This window comes from Hylobates moloch, unplaced genomic scaffold, assembly GCF_009828535.3.
Source record: "Hylobates moloch isolate HMO894 unplaced genomic scaffold, HMol_V3 SCAFFOLD_3, whole genome shotgun sequence".
Taxonomy (NCBI): domain Eukaryota; kingdom Metazoa; phylum Chordata; class Mammalia; order Primates; family Hylobatidae; genus Hylobates; species Hylobates moloch.
The window spans coordinates 86149071-86170637 of NW_026652278.1; the positions used below are offsets into that span (position 1 = coordinate 86149071).

Genomic DNA, 21567 nt, shown 5'->3' on the forward strand with positions numbered 1-21567 from the left:
TGTCCCTTGAACAACACAGGTTTGAATGCATGGATCCGCTTATACTCAGATTTTCCAACCAAACTCTGACGGAAAACACAGTATTCCCAGCAAGCAAAGGCTGCTTATGCAGAGGCCTGCCTTTCCTTACACACGGGCTCTGCAGGGCTGACAGCGGGACTTGAGTATGCATGGAGTTTGATATACTCAGGGGTCCTGGAACCAATCCCCACCCACACCAAGGGAGGACTGTATGAAGAGGAGACTTATTCAGGGAAGTGGCGCACATGGTTGTGGAGGCTGAGATTTCCTGCAATCTGCCATCTGTCAGCTGGGAAGCAGGGAAGCCGGTGGTGACATGCAGCCTGACTCCTAAGGCTTGAGAAATGGGGAAGGCGGTGGCTGAGGGCCTAAGTCCCGGTTTGGGTAGGGAAACCTGAGAACCAGGAGTACCAGTGTTCAAGGGCAGGAGAGGATGGATGTCTCCACTCAAGCAGGAGAGCATAGATCCACTTTTCCTCCACCTTTTTGTTCTATTCAGGCCCTCAATGGATTGGACAATGCCTGCCTGCGCTGGTGAGGATGGGTCTTCTTATTCAGTCCACGATTCAAATGCCAGCCTCTTCGAAAACACCCACACGGACATATCAGATATAACGCACTGCCAGCCATCTGGGCATCCTTAGGCACACCACATTGACACATAAAATTAACCGTCATAATACCTAATTGTATGCATTGTATAATTGTGTAGATAAATATGGATCATGTAAGCACTAACAAAAAGAAGACAGAAGCAGTATTTCCAACACAGAACTCAAGTTAACACATTAAATGAGAGAAGGGGATGCCACATTAACAAAAGGCATGGTCTCTTTGCCTGGAAGCCTGTCCCAGCTTTTCATGGGGCCGGCCACCTGTCCTCTGGCCTTGGCTTCAGTGTGCCCTCCCCAGGGAGACCTTCCTGACTGTCCCACAAACAGTCCATCCCCTCCATACCTTGAAAAGGCTGCTCACTTTTTTCCTTCATAGCACCAACCGGGATTCTTTTAAATTAATACTTATTTATCTGCTTGTTTATTGTTTGTTTTGCAGCTATAATGTATGAATCATAAAGTACAGGAGGCCGCTAGATTCTTTTATCTGCCATTGTATTTCTAATGCTTAGCACAGTGCCCAGCACACCAAAAGCATTTAATAAGTATTCCTAAAATGATCATCACTGTATAACATCACAAATCTAGGCACCCAAAAGTTCCAGAAATATCTTAATAAAATATATTTTAAATGCAGAAAAATTTAGCGAAACTACATGAACCAGTACCAATCCGTGGCCCGTTAGGAACCAGGCCACACAGAAGACGTGAGTGGCAAGTGAGTGAGCAAAGTGTCATTTGTATTTACAGCCACTCCTCCTGGCTCACATTACCACCTGAGCTCCACCCCCTGTCAGATCAGTGGTGGCATTAGAGTCTCCTAGAAGCACGAACCGCATTGTGGTCTGTGCATGCGAGGAATCTATATTAGGTTGCACACTCCTTATGAGAATGTAATGCCTGGTGATCTGTCACTGTCTCCCATCACCCCCAGACAGGACCATCTGGTTGTAGGAAAACAAGCTCAGAGCTCCCACTGATTTCTACATTATTGTGAGTTTTACCATCATTTCATTAATTCCAGTGTAATAATAATAGAAATAGAGTGCACAATAAATGTAATACACTTGAATCATCCTGAAACCATCCCCTACCATCATCCATGGAAAAACTGTCTTCCACAAAACCAGTCCCTGGTGCCAAAAAGGTTGGGGACACTGAATTTCATTCAACAAATATTTACATAATTCCTATATGAATCAGGTTCTGTTAAGTAGTTAAAGCTGAGCTGAGGATGAAATGGACAATTCTGCCTCAACAAACTTGAATCGAGATGACTCCAGGACTTGGCTAACATAACCACCATTGACTAAATATGATATATAAACATATGCACATGGCAGTGTGTGTATATATATTACTCTATTCCAACAGATAATATATATTTCATAGTATATTTTTGGAACACTGTCAAAAATTGACCATGTTTGAGGATAAAAAAAATTAATGCTTTACCTAAAATTAAAATCCTTCATATTATTTTCTCTAACCACAATGTAATAAAACCAGACTTTAACAACAAAAGAAGAGCCAACAACTCTAAGTATTTGGACATTCACATAAATCTGGACCTACACATGGAAAACAAAATTGAAATTGAATTACAATTAGTATGCCCCCTACAGAAACCTGTGGAGTTTGCTCAACGTAGTACATAGAGGAAAATTTATAGAATTAACTGATTTTTTAGAAGTCAAAATAACAAAATAATTGAATTAAGCACTTGACACAAGGATATAGCAAAATGATAATAAAATTTAAGCCAAAATAAATAGGAAAAAATATAAACTCAAACATTAAAGAAATAAAGGGGGAAATCACAGTGGAGAAGTAAAAATAAACAGTTGGTTATTTTTAAAATAAAGATAAAACAGACAAACCTCTTTAAGTCAGGCCAAGAAAAAAAGAAGAAAATCAAACACAAACAGCATTAGCAATAAGAAAGGATATATAACCACAGACCCAGTGGAGACTAAATAATTATGAGAGAACCACACTCAACTCTGCACAATAAATGTGATCACGTAAATGAACTGGGCAATTTTTTAAGAAAGCCAACAAAAACTAAATTAAGTGAAAATGAGAGAACTGAATAGACCAGAGGAACTCCATGGGCTGAGATATGCTGGTGGCACCAGGAGGTCCCCTGAGCCCAGTTCCTGGACATGGCCCTGGGGCTTCTGTCCCTGCGGCCTCTGGCCACCATGTCCAGTCCTCTAATGATGCCTCTAAGACAGGTTCTGTGTGTCCTTGCTTCTGACGAAAGCTCAGGCCGGTGCATCTGGTTCTCAGGATCTGGGTCCTATGCCTTCAGTGGGAGCTGGGCTCTGCAAAATAAAGGTGGGAAAGGCCCTGCCTAAACACAGGAATGGAGTTCAGAGACTCATTACCCAAAAAAGAAACACGTGACCACTACATGAACACAAAAAGCCCTTATTGGAAATTAGAGTGGATTTGAATTCACATTTCAGCAACCTCATTTCAGTGCCACCAAGCTGTAACATAGACACTCCTCTGGCCGCTCAAGTTCAGCACCAGGGAGGAGCTACTTTGAATTTTATATCTCACCCCTATTACATGCAACACTTATTTACTGAGTGCCAAATATGAGCAAGGTGTAATCTCAATGGTTTATTTACACATGTCCACCTAGATGCCTCCTAAGGGGACCTCAAAGTCAGCAAGCCCGGAAAGTGACTGCTGATCACTGACCCTCCATTTAGGATAATAAGAGCACCCACTTTGCATAGGGATTATAAAGCTTAAATGGGACTGTGAGAAGAACATGACTAGGGATAACTAAATATTCGTTATCTTTATTAGTATCCTCCTCTGTCTCCAACCTGAGCCTCCTATGACCCCTCCCTCATTATAAACTCATTCAAGCCAAGTGCAGCCTTTATCCCTGAGGACCTACCTCTCATATCACCTGCTCTGTACAGAGCAGTGGCCCCAGGAAGGGCAAGCCCTGGACTCTCTGCACTCCCAACACTGCTTCAGGCCTCCCTGACCTCTCACACCTCTGTGCTCCCCAGGCACAGAGCTCCAGCCACACTGCCCTCCTATGGTCCTTGAACACCCCAAGCTCATTGTGCCCCAGGAACCTTTGCATTTTCCTGAGAGTTTCTGCTCCAAATCTTTACCTGGCAGGATCCTGTTCATCCCACAAGTGTCATCCTATCTCTCCTGTCCTCTGAGAAAACTTCCCCCATCACCCTAACTGGAATGCAGCTCCCTTCCCACCCCATACTTTACTGCCCCTCCTCATCTTATTTTCTTCATATCACTGCCTGCAATGGGTCTATCTGTCCCCCCATTAGAATGTAAGCTCAATGATCTAAGATCTTAGCCTCAGGACCTCAATAAATATATAAATAATGTATGGATAGATGAATGAATGGATGGGTGGATAGATGAATAGGCTGGTGAATGGATGGATGGGTGGGTGGATGGATGGATGGATGGATGGATGGATGGATGGATGGATGGATGGATTCATGAACTAATAGGCACTTCTGTTTTAAAACTTAAAATCTGAATGACTGTCTGCTTAATGTCTGTGTCTTAATAGAACATGAGTGCTGAAAGACAGAGGGTGTCCTACTGATTCCTGTCTACCTAGTGCCTAAAAGTATGCCATCCAGCTTTGTGCTGACTTAATTTAATTCATTCTATGTTGCCCTAAACTCTTACTGCAATGATTCTCAAATTTACCTGTTCAGTGCAGCCTCTACTTTTCCTACTCTCTCCACTTTCCTTGTAGCAAATTAAAGATGGTCTCCTTTGTCCTGTCTCCCATTGAGAAGTGGGCTCTGATTTCCTTCCCCTTGAATCTGGGCTGGTCCTGGGGATTTGTGTGGCCAATAGAATGTGGCGGAAGGGAACTACTGGACTTCTGAAGCCAGGTCATAAGGAGCCTTGCAGCTTCCGCATGGGTCTCTTGACAGTCTCATTATTGGAATCCAGTTGTCATGGTGTGAGGAACCCATGCCACATGAAGAGTCTACGTCTAAGTCTATGCTTGAGTTCCAGCATCAACCTGCAGCCAGGCAAGCAAGCCATCCAGGGTGCCTAGGCCAGCTGAGCCTTCAGATGAATACAGCCCCAGCCAACATATGACTGTGACCACCTAGCCAACCACAGAACAATGGGAGATAATAAATTCTTATTAAACCACTAAGTTTCCACATAGTTTTCTAGGCAGCAATAGCTGAAGAAATACTCTCTAATAAATACCAAAATAAAGATGTAATGAAAAATAGGCCAGTATACACAGTAGAAGAGAAGGAACACTGGGAGCTAGGTGTTCTAGCCTTAACTCTGCTACCAGCTAGTTGTTTAGGATCATGTAATCTCTCTAGGTCTTTTGGGAGAGAGTATTTTAATTTAAGAGATGAGGCCAGTCATATGTAACCCTAAGTCTTTCATCCTGTGTATGCATTTTTATAATTTGTTTTTACCAAACTTTATTGTATAACTAAATAAAGTAAATAACGTATATAATTTAATTCAGATTTAATTCAGATGTTCTTGTAGTATGAGTAAGGAAGTAAAAAATAAGTGCTACCAACATCACAATTTTGCCTTGGGTTGGTCCAGTTAAAGAAGCAAAGAAAAAAGTGGGACACCAGAGTACAGACCTGGAGGGCGTCTTCGAGAGTAAAGACTCCAGCCTGCTGTAGAGACCCAATCAAGAAAATGAGTTGCCAGTAATTAAAATGTGCCTGTTAGAAATAGGACGGTGACCCAGGGTCAATGACAGGAAGGGTTTGGGGATTGCATTGTTTTGCTCTGTTTTGTTTTTCTTCTGAGTTTAAATGAAGGGTTTGATGATGTTGGCAAGTTGCTTGCTTCACAAGGAGAGGGTCAGAACTCAATGAGGGCTTCCAGCTCAGATATCATCATTCCAGGATTTTGAGCTCTTCCCTTTGTTTCTAAAGCAGAAATGTGATCACATGGCTCCCCTGCTGAAAAATTTATCGTGCTCCTATTGTCTGCAGCAAAAGGAACAATTCAAATTTCTCCATCTGGCCCCTCCTGCTTCCTCACCACCACCCACCCAGCCCCCACGCCCCCCACGCCCCGACACACTGAGCACCAGTCCTTACTGAGATGTCTGGTCCTTCTCCCTCAGGATGCTCATCTCCCAGATGGAGAACCAGGTAAAGATATGCTTCTGTCTTACCCCTGGCCCATGTCCTGTTGAACTTCCCTGACTGCAGCTACACCAACTTTGGATTTTGGAGATGATTTGAGAACAGCTTGCTGTAAAAGTGCTCTACTTTTGGCTGGCAGCTGGACTTTGCCTTCACCATTTGCCATGCAGGTGATCCTTGGACTTAGCTGGTTCTTGGTGTGCTTGCCTCAGACTTGGTGACGCCCCATCCCTCCGCTGACAATCGGAAATTCTTCACTTCCTGCCAGGTGCTTCCCAGCGTGCCCTGCTGCCAGGAGAACGGCGGCAGGCAGGCGTCTCTTCAGGATGCCCTTCCAGCTGCCCGAGGGCCCCGCTCCTCCTCTGCCCTTAGCATCAGGGACGCGTCCACTCCCTCCCAAGCCTCTGCAAATGCTCCCTGCTCTAGGAATGAGGTGGAGCACACAGCACTTAGCACAAAGGCCAACCTTCCACAAGGAGTAGCTGTTTTTACATCATTTCCTCATCCACTTCTACAATTACATGAATAATTCTTAAATAAGTAATATATACACATGACAAAATCAAAGGCACAAGAGGTCAAATCAAAGGTCAAGAGGCATATCATTCAGTTTCTGACTCCACATCTGTTTTATCTGGCATGCTAGTGTGTGGCATGCATAGCACTCATTCCTGGGTTTTTTTAAATACTCAAAGAAATTTTATTTTCTCTTTACTTTGCCGAATAAATTCAGCACATCTTTCTTGGCATTGCAAATCACGTATTCCTGATGTGGACAGTCCCAGTTCTAAGAACTATGGAAGCCTATTATAGTTTTTTTTTTAAGTTGAAAATATTCTGATTTTTAAATGTCAAAAAAACACAAATGTATAAAAGGTTTATGATGAAAGTCCCAGTCCTATCTTTAGCACCGGGTTGCCCAACTACCCAAGACCCTCCACTGGGAGGCAAATATAATTTTTAAAATATTTTTTAATATTTTGCTATTAATAAACTAAGCTAGCCACCTGTAGTTGACCATGTCCTCCTTTTGCCACTGCAATGTCAAAATGCCCACTTCTGTTTTGGGCACTAAGATAATGCAGTTCTGATTTTCTGCATTAGTCTCCTCCGCTTGACTGCAGGCACCTTGACTGCAGGGAACACTACGGCATCAACAGATGTCTCTGGGACTATGTTGACAGAGCCATTCCCCCACAGAACTTAATAATCAATGAGACAGATAAACTGCACATACCTGTGGAACTTTGGGGAGCCAAGGGTCAGAATCCACCATACCCACATCTCTTCTTCCACATGTCTTCTTCCTGTTTCCAGAGCAGCAACCAAGGCTCATACCAGCCTCTCACCAACTTCAAACACATCCCTTGCCCTTACCTGTGGGGCAGGTTTCCCAGGCTCTGGGGCCACTGCCCATCTGGACAGGAAGTACCTGGAGAAGAGGTCCAGGGGGTGGAATGCTTTGGCCAGAGGAGCAGGCTGGCTCCAGGCTTGTATGCTGGGAGGGGGATGATTCCTTCGGGCTCATGGCATCTGGCCTCTGTGGCAGCAGATTCTCCCTTTTCTAAGCCTGCCCCACTCCCTCATGATTCTCTGGATTTCTCACATCACACCTGTCTCAGACCACAGGCCACTTAATGACCTCAGAGACTAAGTAACCACCATGCCAACTAAAACATAACCTGCATGCCCCTCCCTTGGTTATGATTTAGGTTTTACACCACAATCCTTTCTAGTTATTTGGTTTCTTCACCTGTTACTTGTCCCTATCACCAAAATAATAATAGCTAACAGTTAAGATGAGGGAAACTGAATCAGTGGCCTGCCCCAGGTCACAGGCCAGGAGAGACGGCCCCAGCTCCAGGGCCCAAGCGCTGAGTTCTGTGCAGCCAGAAGAAGCTGCTGCACATGCCAGCAGGTGGGAAGAGGATGGCAGACCTCGCTTTAGAAGTGGAGGTGCAATTTAGGGTCCTATTGGATGACAGCCAGGAACACACAGACCCTGCCCAAATCACAGCCACCATCCTGTGAGGCTGCTGTGAGAGAGGAACACACCCATAGGACAAGTCAGATAGGGAAAGTAACAGTACTTCAGATGGGGAAAGTAACACTACTTCAGATGAGGAAAGTAACAGTACTTCAGATGGGGAAAATAACAGTACTTCAGATGAGGAAAGTAACAGTACTTCAGATGGGAAAGGTAATAGTAATTCAGATGGGGAAAGTAACAGTACTTCAGATGGAGAAAGTAACAGTACTTCAGACAGGGAAAGTAGCAGTACTTCAGATAATGGAGAAAGTAACAGTACTTCAGATGGGGAAAGTAACAGAACTTCAGATGATGGGGAAAATAACAGTACTTCAGACAGTGAAAGTAACAGTACTTCAAATGGGGAAAGTAACAGTACTTCAGATGGGGAAGGTAACAGTACTTCAGATGGGGCAAGTAACAGTACTTCAGATAAGGAAAGTAACAGTACTTCAGACAGGGAAAGTAACAGTACTTCAGGGCAGCTGCACTTTTTGTTACCCATCCCCTTTGCAGGACCTGCATCGGTGCTGGGTAAGAAGGTCCAATCCCAGCTCCAAGGGGCCTCCCCAGCTTACCCCCATCCCTCCCTCCCACCTACCCTTGACCAGCCCCAGGAATGCCAGACTCCAGCCAGACACAGCAGAGAAAGTGATCAGGTGAGACACTTCATGATGCTGACCACCTGCCCAGAGTGTGGACTATCTCCTCCTCCGCTGGGAAGCATGGGGAAGACAGGACACCAATGGGAATCAGCCAAAAGAGGCTTCTAGAAAGTTTCCAATAACTGGCATTGAGTTTGTCCTTTCCTGTTCTCTCAAAATGTTAGAGAAGACAAACATAAAATACGTGAGTACAATATGAAGTGTAGAGGGCCTGGAAGTGAAACCCTGCTTCTGCAGTCTGAATGTGCCTGTGTCTTCCACCCCACAGTGCCAGCCTCCCTGCAGGGCACGCCCAGCCTGCTGAGGGTGACTGACCCACCTCTTTTATTCCCAGCCCCCTCCAAGGTGCCCTCTGGGTGCATGGGGAAAGAGTCACATGGTCTTATGGGGGTGGTAAGCAAGGTAAGGAGTTCCAGAACCTGCACCCAGATGCTGATCAACTATTCCAGAGTCCGAAACAGTTTCCTGTGTGGCACTGCAGGGGCAGTCCATCCTCCCTGTGCTCAGTCCAGCCAGGGTCCCCTGCTGCTGAGTCAGCTGGCCACAGAGCAGAGAGCAGCACCCTCGACACAGCCTCACCCTCCTCTGCACCTGGCCCACACAGTGAACCCACTGGCTCTCAACCCAGCCCCTCCCCACACAGGAGCCCATGGTTGGGCAAGGAACATTTCCTTGGTTGGGCTGACCCTGAGGAGGCAAATTAAACCCTGGCCCCAGTGCCTGGTCAGCAGGTTAATTCAAGGTAACTTAGTGATGAGTCAGGAGGTGACCCAGGCACTGGTGAAGTGTAGGGTAGACTCTATTCCATCCTGGAGCATCCACGTGCACAGAGCTGGGGGAAGGCTCTGCCCGCTGTGGCCTGCCAAGGGCCCAGGGCCACTTACACTGACCTGCCCCAACTGAAGCCTCTGCTTCCAAAATTAAAAAAAAAAAAAAAACAAGAATATCTCCTGGGCTGTGGATCCTCCATGAGGTCCAGCTTGTCAATTCTCCTTTGAAGGTGAATATCAGAAACTACACAAACTTAAAACAAAGACTATAAACCACTAAACACACACAGCTTTACTATTTCAAGGAGGTGGTGGACAGAACACCGAGGTGGGGTAAGAACATGTTATAAATCAGCTCCCACCTGCCAGCGTTCCAGCCATCTCACCAGGAGAGGTGGTGAGATGAAGTCATCAGCAGTGGGAATGCTGAGCCCATCCTGGAGCTGTGGCAGGATAAAACACTCGGGGACTCTCCAGGGCAACCCATGGCCTCCACCTCACTGGGATTTAGCTGATATATTCAGAGGTGGTCTTGGTCTTGGTCTTGGGCTCCAAGGAGACAAGAAGGTGGATCAACGGTCCGGGTGTGTGCAACCACATTTTCTGCTGCAGTTAGTATGACCGTGGCTCAAATGCACCTTTGTTCCTGCTCCAGGAAGATGATGGGGCCCAAAGGAAAAAGCAGAGATGTCTGGGTTAGCAGAGGTGAGTTTTAATATTGACTCAGCCACTGCTGAGAACCTTGGGAAGAGGCCAGGCAGACTAGGAGAGAAGCCCCTGGGCATTCAGGATCTCAGCAAGGAGGCCAACAGATTGAGCAGAACCAATGGAGTGGTTCCACCAATTGAGTGGAAGCCAAGTCAAGGAGACATAGATGTTCCCAGTTGGATTTGGAGGACGGAGGAATAGATGCTGACCTTGGAGAAGCGTGAGGATTGGAGTTGGGCATTGACCCTCTCCACACCAACTCCCACCCCCAAGAGCTGAGACTCAGAGAGGGCTGACTGCTAGACTGCACTCCTATAGTTTTTCCCTCAACAACCACCCAGAAGGTGCCAGCCCCTGTGCTAGCCATGAAGAAAAAAAGGGTGAAGACCAAATGTGACCTCTCTGCCACCGTGACTCTAGGCACAGCCACCCTGGCCCACATCCTGGGCTTCCTACATGGTGTCCTTGATTTGGGTGGCTCCCTCTGCACCTGCCCATTCTCTCTGATTTTTTTTTTCTTTCTCAGCTGGAAGGATCCGTGTTCTCTGAACACTTTTTCTTCTACAACTAAATGCCCTGGTAGAAAATAATTTGAGGGGCAACATTCTTTCCCTGGTCACGCCCAGCACTGGTGGATCTGCCCTCTGCCCTCGGTGCCCGTTTCTCAGCACATTCCTGTGTTTCCATAGCCGACAGCCCCACCCCAGCCCTCTCTGTTCTCACCTGGCAGACAGGTGGGGGCGCTCAGGGTAGATGACGGGTAGAGACTGTGCCCACCAGGAGTGACTCCTGGATCTTCAGAGGCCGCCTTCAGAGGTTGGCAGCCATTGTGAACACCAAGGAGATGATCCAAGTCCTAGTCCAAGGCCACACCCCACTCCTTGCCCCGACACGGCCCACTCAGAGGCTCACTGCTTTCATTTGCCTTCTTTTACTTCTCCTCAAGTAGCCCTGTAACTATGGTTGAGTGCGATTATGCACATGGCATAATTATAATGCATATCTGCCTCCCTCCACCCCAGCACCTTTTGCCTGGGTCCTCACCGGCTCCCACACTGGCCTTGACTTCCAGAGCTGTCTCACTATGTGTGTGCACACATGTGTGCACGTGTGTGTGTGTGCGTGCACACGATGCCATCAGATTCTGAGGGGTAGAAATCCTCTCTCCGCCAGATTCTGGTTGGTAGAAATCCTGTATTTACACCTCAAGTTCAGCACATAGACAATGCATATAGACAAGCATATAGAAAGCATATAAACAATGTAATGCTTTCCTGTTGGACTTCATTGAACCTTGAAGTTTCTCATTTCAATTCTGGAAACACAAGAGTGGCTCAGATGATGGGCTCCAGAGCCCTGAAATGAGCATGTTGTGAGAGTGGCTGCTGATGCTCCAACTGTCTTCTCGAGGGCCTGTGGTGTGTGTTAAGGGGGCTACAAACAGAACAGATGTTTCTGCCCTTCTTCTCAGCTGGTGACCGTCATGACCATTTTCAGTCACCTCAGCACACACAGGGCCTCCAGTTACACAGAAGCATCGGCTGGAGCAGCGTCTGCTCATGTATAAAGACAGTGTCACCTGGACAGCTGCAGGGCTCAGGACTGGGGGACACCTGTTGCCCCTGTGGAGGGAGCTACTCTAAAACTTAGGGAACAACAGAAAGATTTGAGAATTTCGGGACTCCTTAACGACTCAGCAGGGCTGCTAATAGGTCATCATCTCCCTTTCTATAGCTCTTTAATTTTTTGTGTGGAGTAGAGTTCTGGAAACATTGGATCTCTTCTTGCCACACAGACTACTTAAGAGACATCGATCCTGTCTTTTAAATTGTCTGTTGTAAAGCTATAAGCTTTGATAATTTTTGTATCTGTGTAGCTGTTGTGAGTTCCGAAAACGTGAAACGAATCATTATTAACTATCAAATGAAAAAGCCAATGAGAACACTTCTGGCATCTCCCGGCCGTTGTAACTGTTATCACTGTAGATCTGGCATGTTATTCATTATATTCTCTTCATCATGAGAAGGGTGGTTGTTTTTATTGTTCATTTCTTACACACATGGAAACTAAGGATTAACTCACCCAGGCTAACAGAATTGGCGGCCAGGTTTTGTTGCTCTTAATTTCATTATTTTTCCATTTTATGAACAAATTTGCTTACTATAGAGTGAATTTATAACTTTCACTAGGAGGGTATCTGTTACACAGTGGGCAAGAGAATCACAAGCAGTTTCTGTGTGGGTGAAAACAGAGCTGGAGATGGGCAAGGCTTATTCCATGTGGGTTTCTTTGGAATAATTTCTTTATAAAGGGAATTGGATGGCTTAAAAGACATTAGATGTCATCTTACCTACAAAACAATGCTTTTCAATGCTATTCAATGTCTTGAATACCCACTGTGGATGCACTACTTTACAAAGCAACATACCTGCGTTATGTCAGTTCTAATAATCAGGTCTTCCTTCTATTAATACATCTTGGCCTCCATTTGGACAAGATATGGTACATCTTTTCCACATCATGCAGCCACAAACATTCTTTTACAGTCCTGAGCTGTGATCCAACACAGTCCCCATTTCTGTCAATTTTGTATCAACCCCACATTAAGGCCAGCGGCCAACAACTGTCTCCTAAAACACGTCTGGAAAATGTCCCTTCCACTTGACATAAATCCTGGGTTACGTTCACTTGCCCAAATGCACACAAACCTTTCTTCTAGCTTATCATTCAACCTGAGGCAATTAGTGTAAAATGTGTGCTAGATATTGGTTATCATGAAGGTGAATGGGACAGGTAGCAGTGAACAGAAACAGGAAGAGTCCTTTCTGACATCTTGAACCGCTAACATCCAAACAAAATCCAACTCTCCCAGACTAATATTCCCATCAAATAAACCGATTCATTTAAAATAACCCAGTCATAGAGTCTCACGGGACCCCCAAAGCAACTGGTGATTACAGCTTTATTTTGTTGTGGTTTACAAACTATCATTTCTAAAAAATCCATTCTAAAATATTTCCTGAGATGATTGCCATTGCTCTGTTGTTTAAAGACACCATATTATTAAGTGTTGTGTTTTGTCATGGTTGTTTTTGGTTTGGGTTGGGACTGGTCTATCCATCTCGTTTATACTAACACACTTTCTTCAAGCCTGAGTGATAATCTTTCCAGTGCTAATGAAGGTGGCTGTACCCTGAAGGTCAGGAAATGTTTCTCATCAAAACAAATGTTGAGCTTCAAGAGCCAAGGCAAGGCAAGGGGACATGCGCTGGGGGAGGGAGGTAAGGTGAGAAGAGATTTATAAACAAAAGAAACAACAAATGCAAAGGGCCCAGGGATGAAGAGATCATGTCAGGATGCAAGGGCAATTCTCCCAAATGCAAGAGTGCTTTTGGCAAATTATTAGGACCAATAATAGAGAAAAGTTGTTAGACATAAGACCAACACAAAAAAAAAATTCACCATGAACAGCTGATTAGAAAATGTAATTTAAGAAAGAGATTGCATTTACTATAACAAGAGTCTATATATCTGGTGAAAAATCCTATGGAAGCAGCACGGAACCATTTTGGAGAAATTTTTTTACTTTTTTTGAAAGACATATAAGAGGTCAGGAGTTCAAGACCAGCCTGGCCAACATAGTGAAACTCTGTCTCTGCTAAAAATACAAAATTAGCCAGGTGTGGTGGCACGCACCTGTAATCCCAGCTACTTGGGAGGCTAAGGCAGGAGAATCACTTCAACCTGGGAGGCAGAGGCTGCAGTGAGCTGAGATCAGGCCATTGCATTCCAGCCTGGGCAACAGAGCAAGACTCCATCTCAAAAAAAAAAGAAAGAAAGAAGAAGAAAGAAAGAAAGAAAGAGAAAGAAAGAAGAAAAGAAGAAAAAAAAGAAGAAAAAAAAAAAGAAAAAAAAAAAAAAAAAAAAAAAAAAAAAAAAAAAAAAAAAAAAAGAAAGAAAGAAAGAAAGAAAGAAAAAGAAAGAGAGAAAGAAAGATCTGAAAAACCGTATTGGACACCATGGTTGTAAAGACTTATTATATAGATGTGACTTTTCCTCCAAATAATTCACAAGTGCAGTGAAATTCCCATCAAAATTCCAAGCAGCATTTCCATGGAGCTTGTTGGGGTCATCCTAAAGGTTATTTGAAAGAGTAAAGGCAGCTGCTCACAGTGGCTCACGCCTGTAATCCCAGCACTTTGGGAGGCTGAGGCGGGTGAATCACGAGGTCAAGAGATCGAGACCATCCTGGCCAACATGGTGAAACCACATCTCTACTAAAAACACAAAATTAGCCAGGCTTGGTGGCGCATGCCTCTAGTCCCAGCTACTCAGGAGGCTGAGTCAGGAGAATCGCTTGAACCAGGGAGGCAGAGGTTGCAAGTGAGCCGAGAATGTGCCACTGCACTCCAGCCTGGTGACAGAGCAAGACTCTGTCTCAAAATAAATAAATAAATAAAAATAAATAATATAAATAAAAAAGAGTAAAGGCACAAAACAGTTGAGACAAACAAAATAGGGAAACTGGAAAGAGGCCCACACATTTATGGGAATTGAAACTACAATAAAGATGGTAGTATAAATCAGTGGGGGAAAGAAGGACAATTTAATAAATGGCAACTTGACAATGATGTCAAATGGCCCCAGACCCCACGTGATCCGCTCCCACGTCCTCTCTTCCCTCATCTCTTACCACCCCCTTCTCCTTGTGCTCTGGCACTTGGGCCTCTGCTCTGGTCTTTGGAGTGGGGGATGCTTCTATCTCAAGCCTTGCCCACTTGCAGGTTCCTGGGGCTGGAATGTTTTTCCCCAGAAAATCCACACCCCCTTGACCCTTACACAAGTGGCACCTTCTCAATGAGGCCTTTCTCTTCTAGACCACCCCTTCTAACTTCTAAATTCCGCCACTACCACCATTACCTGCTCCACTGAAAATACATACACTAGAATAATCCTGGTGGTTTTTGGTTTGGGTTTGTTTGGTTGATTGGTTGGTTAGGGTTTTTTTTGTTTTGTTTTTCCCATGCCTTTCAAATGTAAGCCTTGGGAGGAAGGAATTCTTGTCCCTTCTGTTCACCGTGATATTCTTCCGAACAGTGTTCACTGGATAGAAGGCCTTCAATAAATAGTACTCAAATAAATAAATGACTGCATAAATTGTCAAGATACAATCTTCCAGGAACTGTACTAATGGCTGGAAAACAGAAGTGGGGGGAAAAGAAAAAGAAGCCTCACCCTCACAGAACCAACAATCTTCTGGAGAAAAAAAAAAGGGGCTAATATGTATACATGTGGAGATAAAATTTAAAATTAAGGATGTTAGGAAGGAAAATTCTGTTGTTTCCACCCCACAGAGCAAGGTTGTTAGTTTTTGTTTTGCTTTGTTTTGTCATGCTGTATTAACTGTGAAAGTGTATCCTCCACCTCCTGAGAATCAATCACTTCTTGGTATTCTCAATCGCTCCACTATAATTATAATCCGGATTTTGAGAAGTCAGAAATTCCTGTTTCTAGCCTTTGTTCTGATGTGAAGCAGGATCTCCCTGAGTTGCTTCACTGGAGACTACAAGCCTGCAGATACAGGGCCCCCTCCTCCTGTGGACACCCTTCAGCCTCACAGACTGGCAGCACTCACAAACCCTCGAGAATGTCATCATCTACCCGCCTGGTACAGCAGCCTCTGTGAGAGGTGGGCCCCTTGGCTCCTTCCCTTCGTGGAATTCTGTGAGTTTTTTGTGACTAAAAAAGGAATTCACAAGTCCACCTCGCAATGGTGAGATGCAGATGGTTTTTGAACATAGAGCCCCAAGTCACAAACTTTTCATCATTATTGCCAGCCCAACCCTAAATCAACATTCAGTTGCTTTTATAAGAAGTAGGTGAAAGATCTTGAGGGAAAAAAGTCATGGAACACTTGAAGATTACACTGGATGAAGAGAATTATCTTTATTGAACCCAGATCTAAAAAGCAGGGCTCACTCTGGAAGAATTCCACCCACAGGCCAGCACATTTGCTCTGGAGTGGAGCACCCGGAGCTGCAGGACGTATGGAACTGACAGGTTCTGTCTATCCACCTCTTTCTTTGGCAGGCCCGGATCTGTTTTTCATTGTCTTCGCCACATGTTCTCTCCTTGGTGTATGTTGCAATTGTTGACTTGTAGAGCATCAAAAAGAAACAAAGCAAACCTCCAAGAACAGCAGAATTTGACCAGAGCCAAAAGCAACTCAGAATTTGAACTGAACTTACTCAAAGCTGGGCAAGAAGACAGAGGCTTATGAAAACGCCTTTTGTTTGAACCAAAGACTGGAGCCAAAGAATCTGTGTCCAGAAGCTCTTGTGCATGGATGAGCCTCTGATCCCAACCTTCAAGAAGCCAGCTGGACAAGGGGAGGCTGGCAGCTGTGTCTCAGAGAGCTGAAGCCACAAACCCATCCCACTTTGGCACTGGAGTCTCGAGCCCCATGGAACTTGGAGGATTCTAACAGATTCCACTCCCATGGCAGTGGATCTATCCCCCAGTTTAGGGCGATGTGCATTCCAGGCACACTGTGTCCATTAACTCAGTGACACATTCTATTATTCTACTGATTGCATCAGCCCTTGTCTCAATTACCCAAAGATGCCGTGACAGTAGGACTCCATATTTACATTATAGAAACTTCCCCTACCACAGGCCCGGCCCCCAGCACCCAGCTTGAGACACGTGTGACTCACGCCACAGAAGCCTTCTGTGTGCCTGGCCCCCACATCTTCCAGGAGTAGCCCCTGTCCTGACTTCTAACAGCACAGATCAATCCAGGAAGGACCACTCAGAACACAATCACTTTGTTATGATACGTGCAGTCAGTAAGAGAGCATGCTGTCCATCTATCCCCCATGTTTCATTCATACCTCCATTTAGAGGCAGTGGAGCTAAGAGACACAAGTCCCATTGCTAGGGTTTGATTCTGGCCCAGCCATTGCTTACCCCCATGAGGCTTCTGTTTCCTCATCTTTAAACTGAAGGCAAAACCCCAAGGAGTAAATAAGATAATGTGTGGGACATATAATACGAACGGCTCCCCCAGCCCAGAGGAAGCAGTCCAAGTCCCTTCCTCTTCCTCCTTCCTTCTTTCCTCCATTCATTCCTGCTGCTCTTCCTTTTTTTCTTTCACTAATTCATTCTTCCTGTTCGTCTTCCTCAGCTGTGTCTCCTGGAAGCAGTTCTGGCCTTGGCAGCCACTGGCACAGCCGCTTTCCATGAGGACAGGCCCTGGCAGCTCTGGGGCTCTCGCCCTCCCCGGTTCTCACACTATATGCAGGGAACCACTCACGGGCAGCCCCAGAACCCAGTGGTGGCAAGGTCTGTGGCTCCCACCTGCCCTGTCCTGATCCTTCGCATGAGGCCGCTCTGGCTCCAGACTCCTCCCTCTCGATGCCCTGCCCAACCCCCGTGCTTCCTTCTGCAGCAAACGGCATCACCAGCTCCCAGGTTCCCTGTCATTTCCGCCCACAGCCTGATCATCAATCCATTTCATGATCCTTTCATGTTCCTTGCTTTCAGAGTTCTAAAACATGCCCCTTCTCCTTCCCCATTTCCACAGCCTTCATTCATTCCAACATTTTTCCTCTTGTATTACAATGGTCCCCTCATGACAGATGCTGTCTCTCCAATCTGGGTTCTCAAAAGTGCATTTCTCAGGTCAGATCCAGCCCCTCCTACTCCTCCAGCCCCACTGCCCATCCCCTGACCCCCCAGGGAGCCCCCGAGTGCACCATCTCCCTCCTACCTGGCGCCTCAGCTCACAACCTCTTCACCTCCCACTGTGGCCTAGATCATAGCCCCCTGGACTCCAAGCCATTATTTGGCAGCAAGTCCTCCTGCCACGGGCCAGTGTGCTCGGTAAAAGGGGCATAGTCACATGCAGTCTGTGCTCCTGGGAATATCCTGGTTTGCACTGAAGACAGCAGTGGCAAGGCAGTGCCTGTTTCCCAGGATCCTCCCTGACTTCGCTGCACATGCAAAGCTGTTACAGTCCCACATTAGGCAGGGTGGGGGCACACTGGGACACTGGAAAACACGTGGAACAGTCCTCACTACCTGGAGTCCAAGGTCTGGCATTGTGAGCTCACCAGCAGTGGTGGTGCAAAGGTTTCAGGTGGTACCCATGGGTATAGCTGTCTTCTTAGTCGAAAGCATCCCTCACCAGGGGGGGCTCAGCCAAGGCAGCCTCCATTAAGAGATTCGCATGTTCTGGATGCTTCAGTGGGGGATTAGAGAGAAACACCTTCACCCCTGTGCAGCTCAATCAAGCTGAGGCTGGATGGGCTGGGAGCTCACTGCTGGACACTAAAGTGGTATGTTCCCAGGCTTGGGGTCTCTGTCTGACCTGTCAACAGTCCTGTTACAGGTCATTGAGCAGCCTGTTGTCCACCTCTCTGACCAGCCTGTGAAGTGCACAGCCCCCAGAAAGTGTGCTCTGAACAGGAGGCTCTGCAGCCCCTCCCTCACATGCCAGAGCCCCCAAAAGGGATTTCATAATTGTCATAACATTGCCTCACATAGAACTAAAAAGAGACTGTGTGGCCAGGTGCAGTGGTTCACGCCTGTAATTCCCAGCACTTTGGGAGGCTGAGGCACGTGGATCTCTTGAGGTCAGGAGTTCAAGACCAGCCTAGTCAATGTGGTGAAACCGTCTCTACTAGAAATACAAAAATTAGCCAGGCGTGGTGGCACATTCCTGTAATCCCAGCTACTCGAGAGGCTGAGGCAGGGGAGTTACTTGAGCTTTGGAGGCAGAGGTGGCAGTGAGCTGAGATTGTGCCACAGTGCTCCAGCCTGGGCAACAGAGTGAGACTCTGGCTCAAAAAAGAGAGAGAGAGAGAGACTGTGTGCCTACCATATTAGTAGGACAAAAAAGAAAATGCAAAGAAACTATAGACCATTTAGCAAAATGTGGAAAATACAAATAACCACTGGAAGAAATATAAAATGGAGCATAAGAGGATGAAAGTAAGAGCAAGTACGTCTGCCATAAAAATGTATGTAAATAAGATAAATGCAACTGGAGTGAAAATTACTATGTGCTGCATAAATGAGAGTTTCCCAGCAAAGTAACCAGGAAGGTGAACAGAGAGGGACAGTGCAGAGACCCATGTGGACAGAAATGGGAAGAAAGCAGGGGCTTCCATGACAATATCACAAAGCTAATTGGCTTTAAAGTGTTAAAAGGCATTAAAATTCCATATTATAATAATGAAACACATAATCTATAATAAACATGTGTTTGTCATAATCCTCTATGTGCCAAATTATCCACCATTAAGTATCAAGCAGAAATTGCTAAATGGAAGAGGATGCCTCCTTATAGATGTCCTCATTATCAAAAATATCTCTTGTCTTGTTCAGGTTTTGTTAATAATACTTATAAGTACAGAATTATAACATTTATGTTTACCTGGTACTATGGTTTGAATCTTTGTCCTCTCAAAAACTCGTTTTGAAATTTCATTGCCATTATAACCGTTTTAAGAGGTGAGAGCTTTAAGAGGTGATTAGGCCATTAGGGCTCTGCCTTCATGAATGAATTGATGCTGTTATCATGGAATTGGGTTTGTTAGAAAGGGGTGTGTTTCAAAGAAGGAAACTACAGACACTGGAGTCTACTTGAGGGTGGAGGGTGGGAGGAGGAAGAGGCTCAGAAAAGATAACTATGGGGTTCTGGGCTTAATACCAGGGTGATGTAATAATCTGTACAACATTAAGGGATTCTCATGCTCTGGGCGCTTCAGTGGGGGATCAGAGAGAAATACCTTCACCCCTGTGCAGCTCAATCAGGTTGGGGCTGGATGGGCTGGGAGCTCACTGCTGGACACTAAATTGGTGTGTTGCCAGGCTCGGGGTCACTGTCTGACCTATTGGCATCCATGTTACAGGTCATTGAGCAGCCCATTGTCCACCTCTCTGACCAGCCTGTGAAGTGCACAGCCTCCAGAAAGTGTGCGCTGAGCAGGAGGCTCTGCAGCCCCTCCCTCACACACCAGAGCCCCTGAAAAGAATTTCATGATTGTGCTAATGTTTCACCACAGAGAACTAAAAAGAGACTGTGATGTGAGTATACCTATGTAACAAATCTTCACATGTTCCCCTGAACCAAAAACAAAAGTTTCAAAAAAAAGAAAGGGGTGTGTTTACCCTCTCTTCTCGCTCTTTCTCTCACCCTCTCTCACCTTCTTACCATCTCCCTTCTGCCTTGGAATAATACAGCAAGAAGACTGGCCCTTGAAAGATGCTGACACCTGATATTGGACTTCTCAGCCTCCATAACTGTGAGCCAGTGAATTTCTGTTCATTATAAATCACTCAGTCTCGAGTATTTTGTTATAGTAGCACAAATGGACTTAGACAGAAAATTGCTAACAAGAAGTGGAAGTTGTGCCATAACAAACACCTGAAAACGTAGAAGCAGCTTTGAAACTGGGCAATGGGTAGAGGCTGGAAGAGTTTGGAGAAGCTGACTGGAAATAGCTGGTATTGCCATGAAAGGAGCATTAAGAGCAATTCTGGGGAGGAGTCAGAGGAAGAAAGGGGCTGTAGGGAAAGTCTGAATCTTCCTAGAGATTACTAAGTGGTCATGATCAGAATGTTGGTAGAAATAAGGACAGTCAAGGCAATTCTGATGAGGTCTCAAGTTGAAATGAGAGAAAAGGTACCCAACACTAAAGTAAAGCCCACCTTGTTACAAAGTGGCAAAGATCTTAGCTAAATTGTGTCCCCCCCCCAAGTGCTTTGTGAAAGGCAGAATATAAGAGAAATGAACTGGAATACCTGGTCAAAGAAATAGCTAAGCAACAAAGTATTCAGGATGCTATGGGGCTTCTCATAACTACGTATACTAAATTTTGAGAAGAGAAAAATTATTTAAAGACAAAATTGTATAATTAAAAGAAAAACACAGTTTAGGGATTTGAAGGATTCTCAGCCTGGCCATGTGATAGAGGATGAAAGAGCATTTTCAGGAGAGGAAACCAATGGTGCAGCCAACACACCATTTGATAAGGAGATTCATGTGGATAGAAGGAAGCCAGAGGCTGTTCGTCAATGACCCCTAAGGCACTTCAGACATTATTGGTGACATCCCTCCCATCACAGGTCCAGAGTGCCAGATCCTTCCTGGGGATGGACATATGTCAAAAGAGAGGCCTAGGGCACCCTCCAGACTTTGGGCTGCACTGCCCAGGGCTGCCTCAAGTCTCTGCTTCCCAATTCCAGTATAGTGCTCCTCAGCTGCCCCAGTCATGGCTCAAATAGACCAGGTACAGCTTGGCCTGCTGCTTCAGAAGATACATGCCATAAACCCTAGAGCATCCATGTGATGCTGATTCTGCAGGTGCACATGATGCAAGAGCTGAGAAGGCATGGGTGCCTCCACATAGATTTCAAAGGATATCACAGGCAGAGACTTAACACAGGAGTGAAGTCATTGCAGAGAGCCTCCACTCGGTCAATGCCCAGGAGAAGTGAGGACAGAGCTGCTGCAGAGTCCCCACTAGGCCTAATGGAGCCATGGAGGCAAGGTCACCTCCAAGACCCCAGAACTGTAGAGCCACCAGCATGCAACAC

The 21567-nt window shown here is 45.6% G+C and overlaps 1 long non-coding RNA gene across 1 annotated transcript; it reads right to left on the bottom strand.

The window, feature by feature from the left end:
• Positions 1 to 2010: 2010 nt before the first annotated feature.
• LOC116479416 (uncharacterized) lies at positions 2011 to 7326 on the bottom strand. Its single transcript, XR_004251000.1, has 3 exons — positions 7224 to 7326; positions 7029 to 7098; positions 2011 to 2962 (listed from the first exon to the last, which is right to left on the bottom strand). It is a non-coding gene; the product is annotated as an uncharacterized LOC116479416 (long non-coding RNA).
• Positions 7327 to 21567: the final 14241 nt, after the last annotated feature.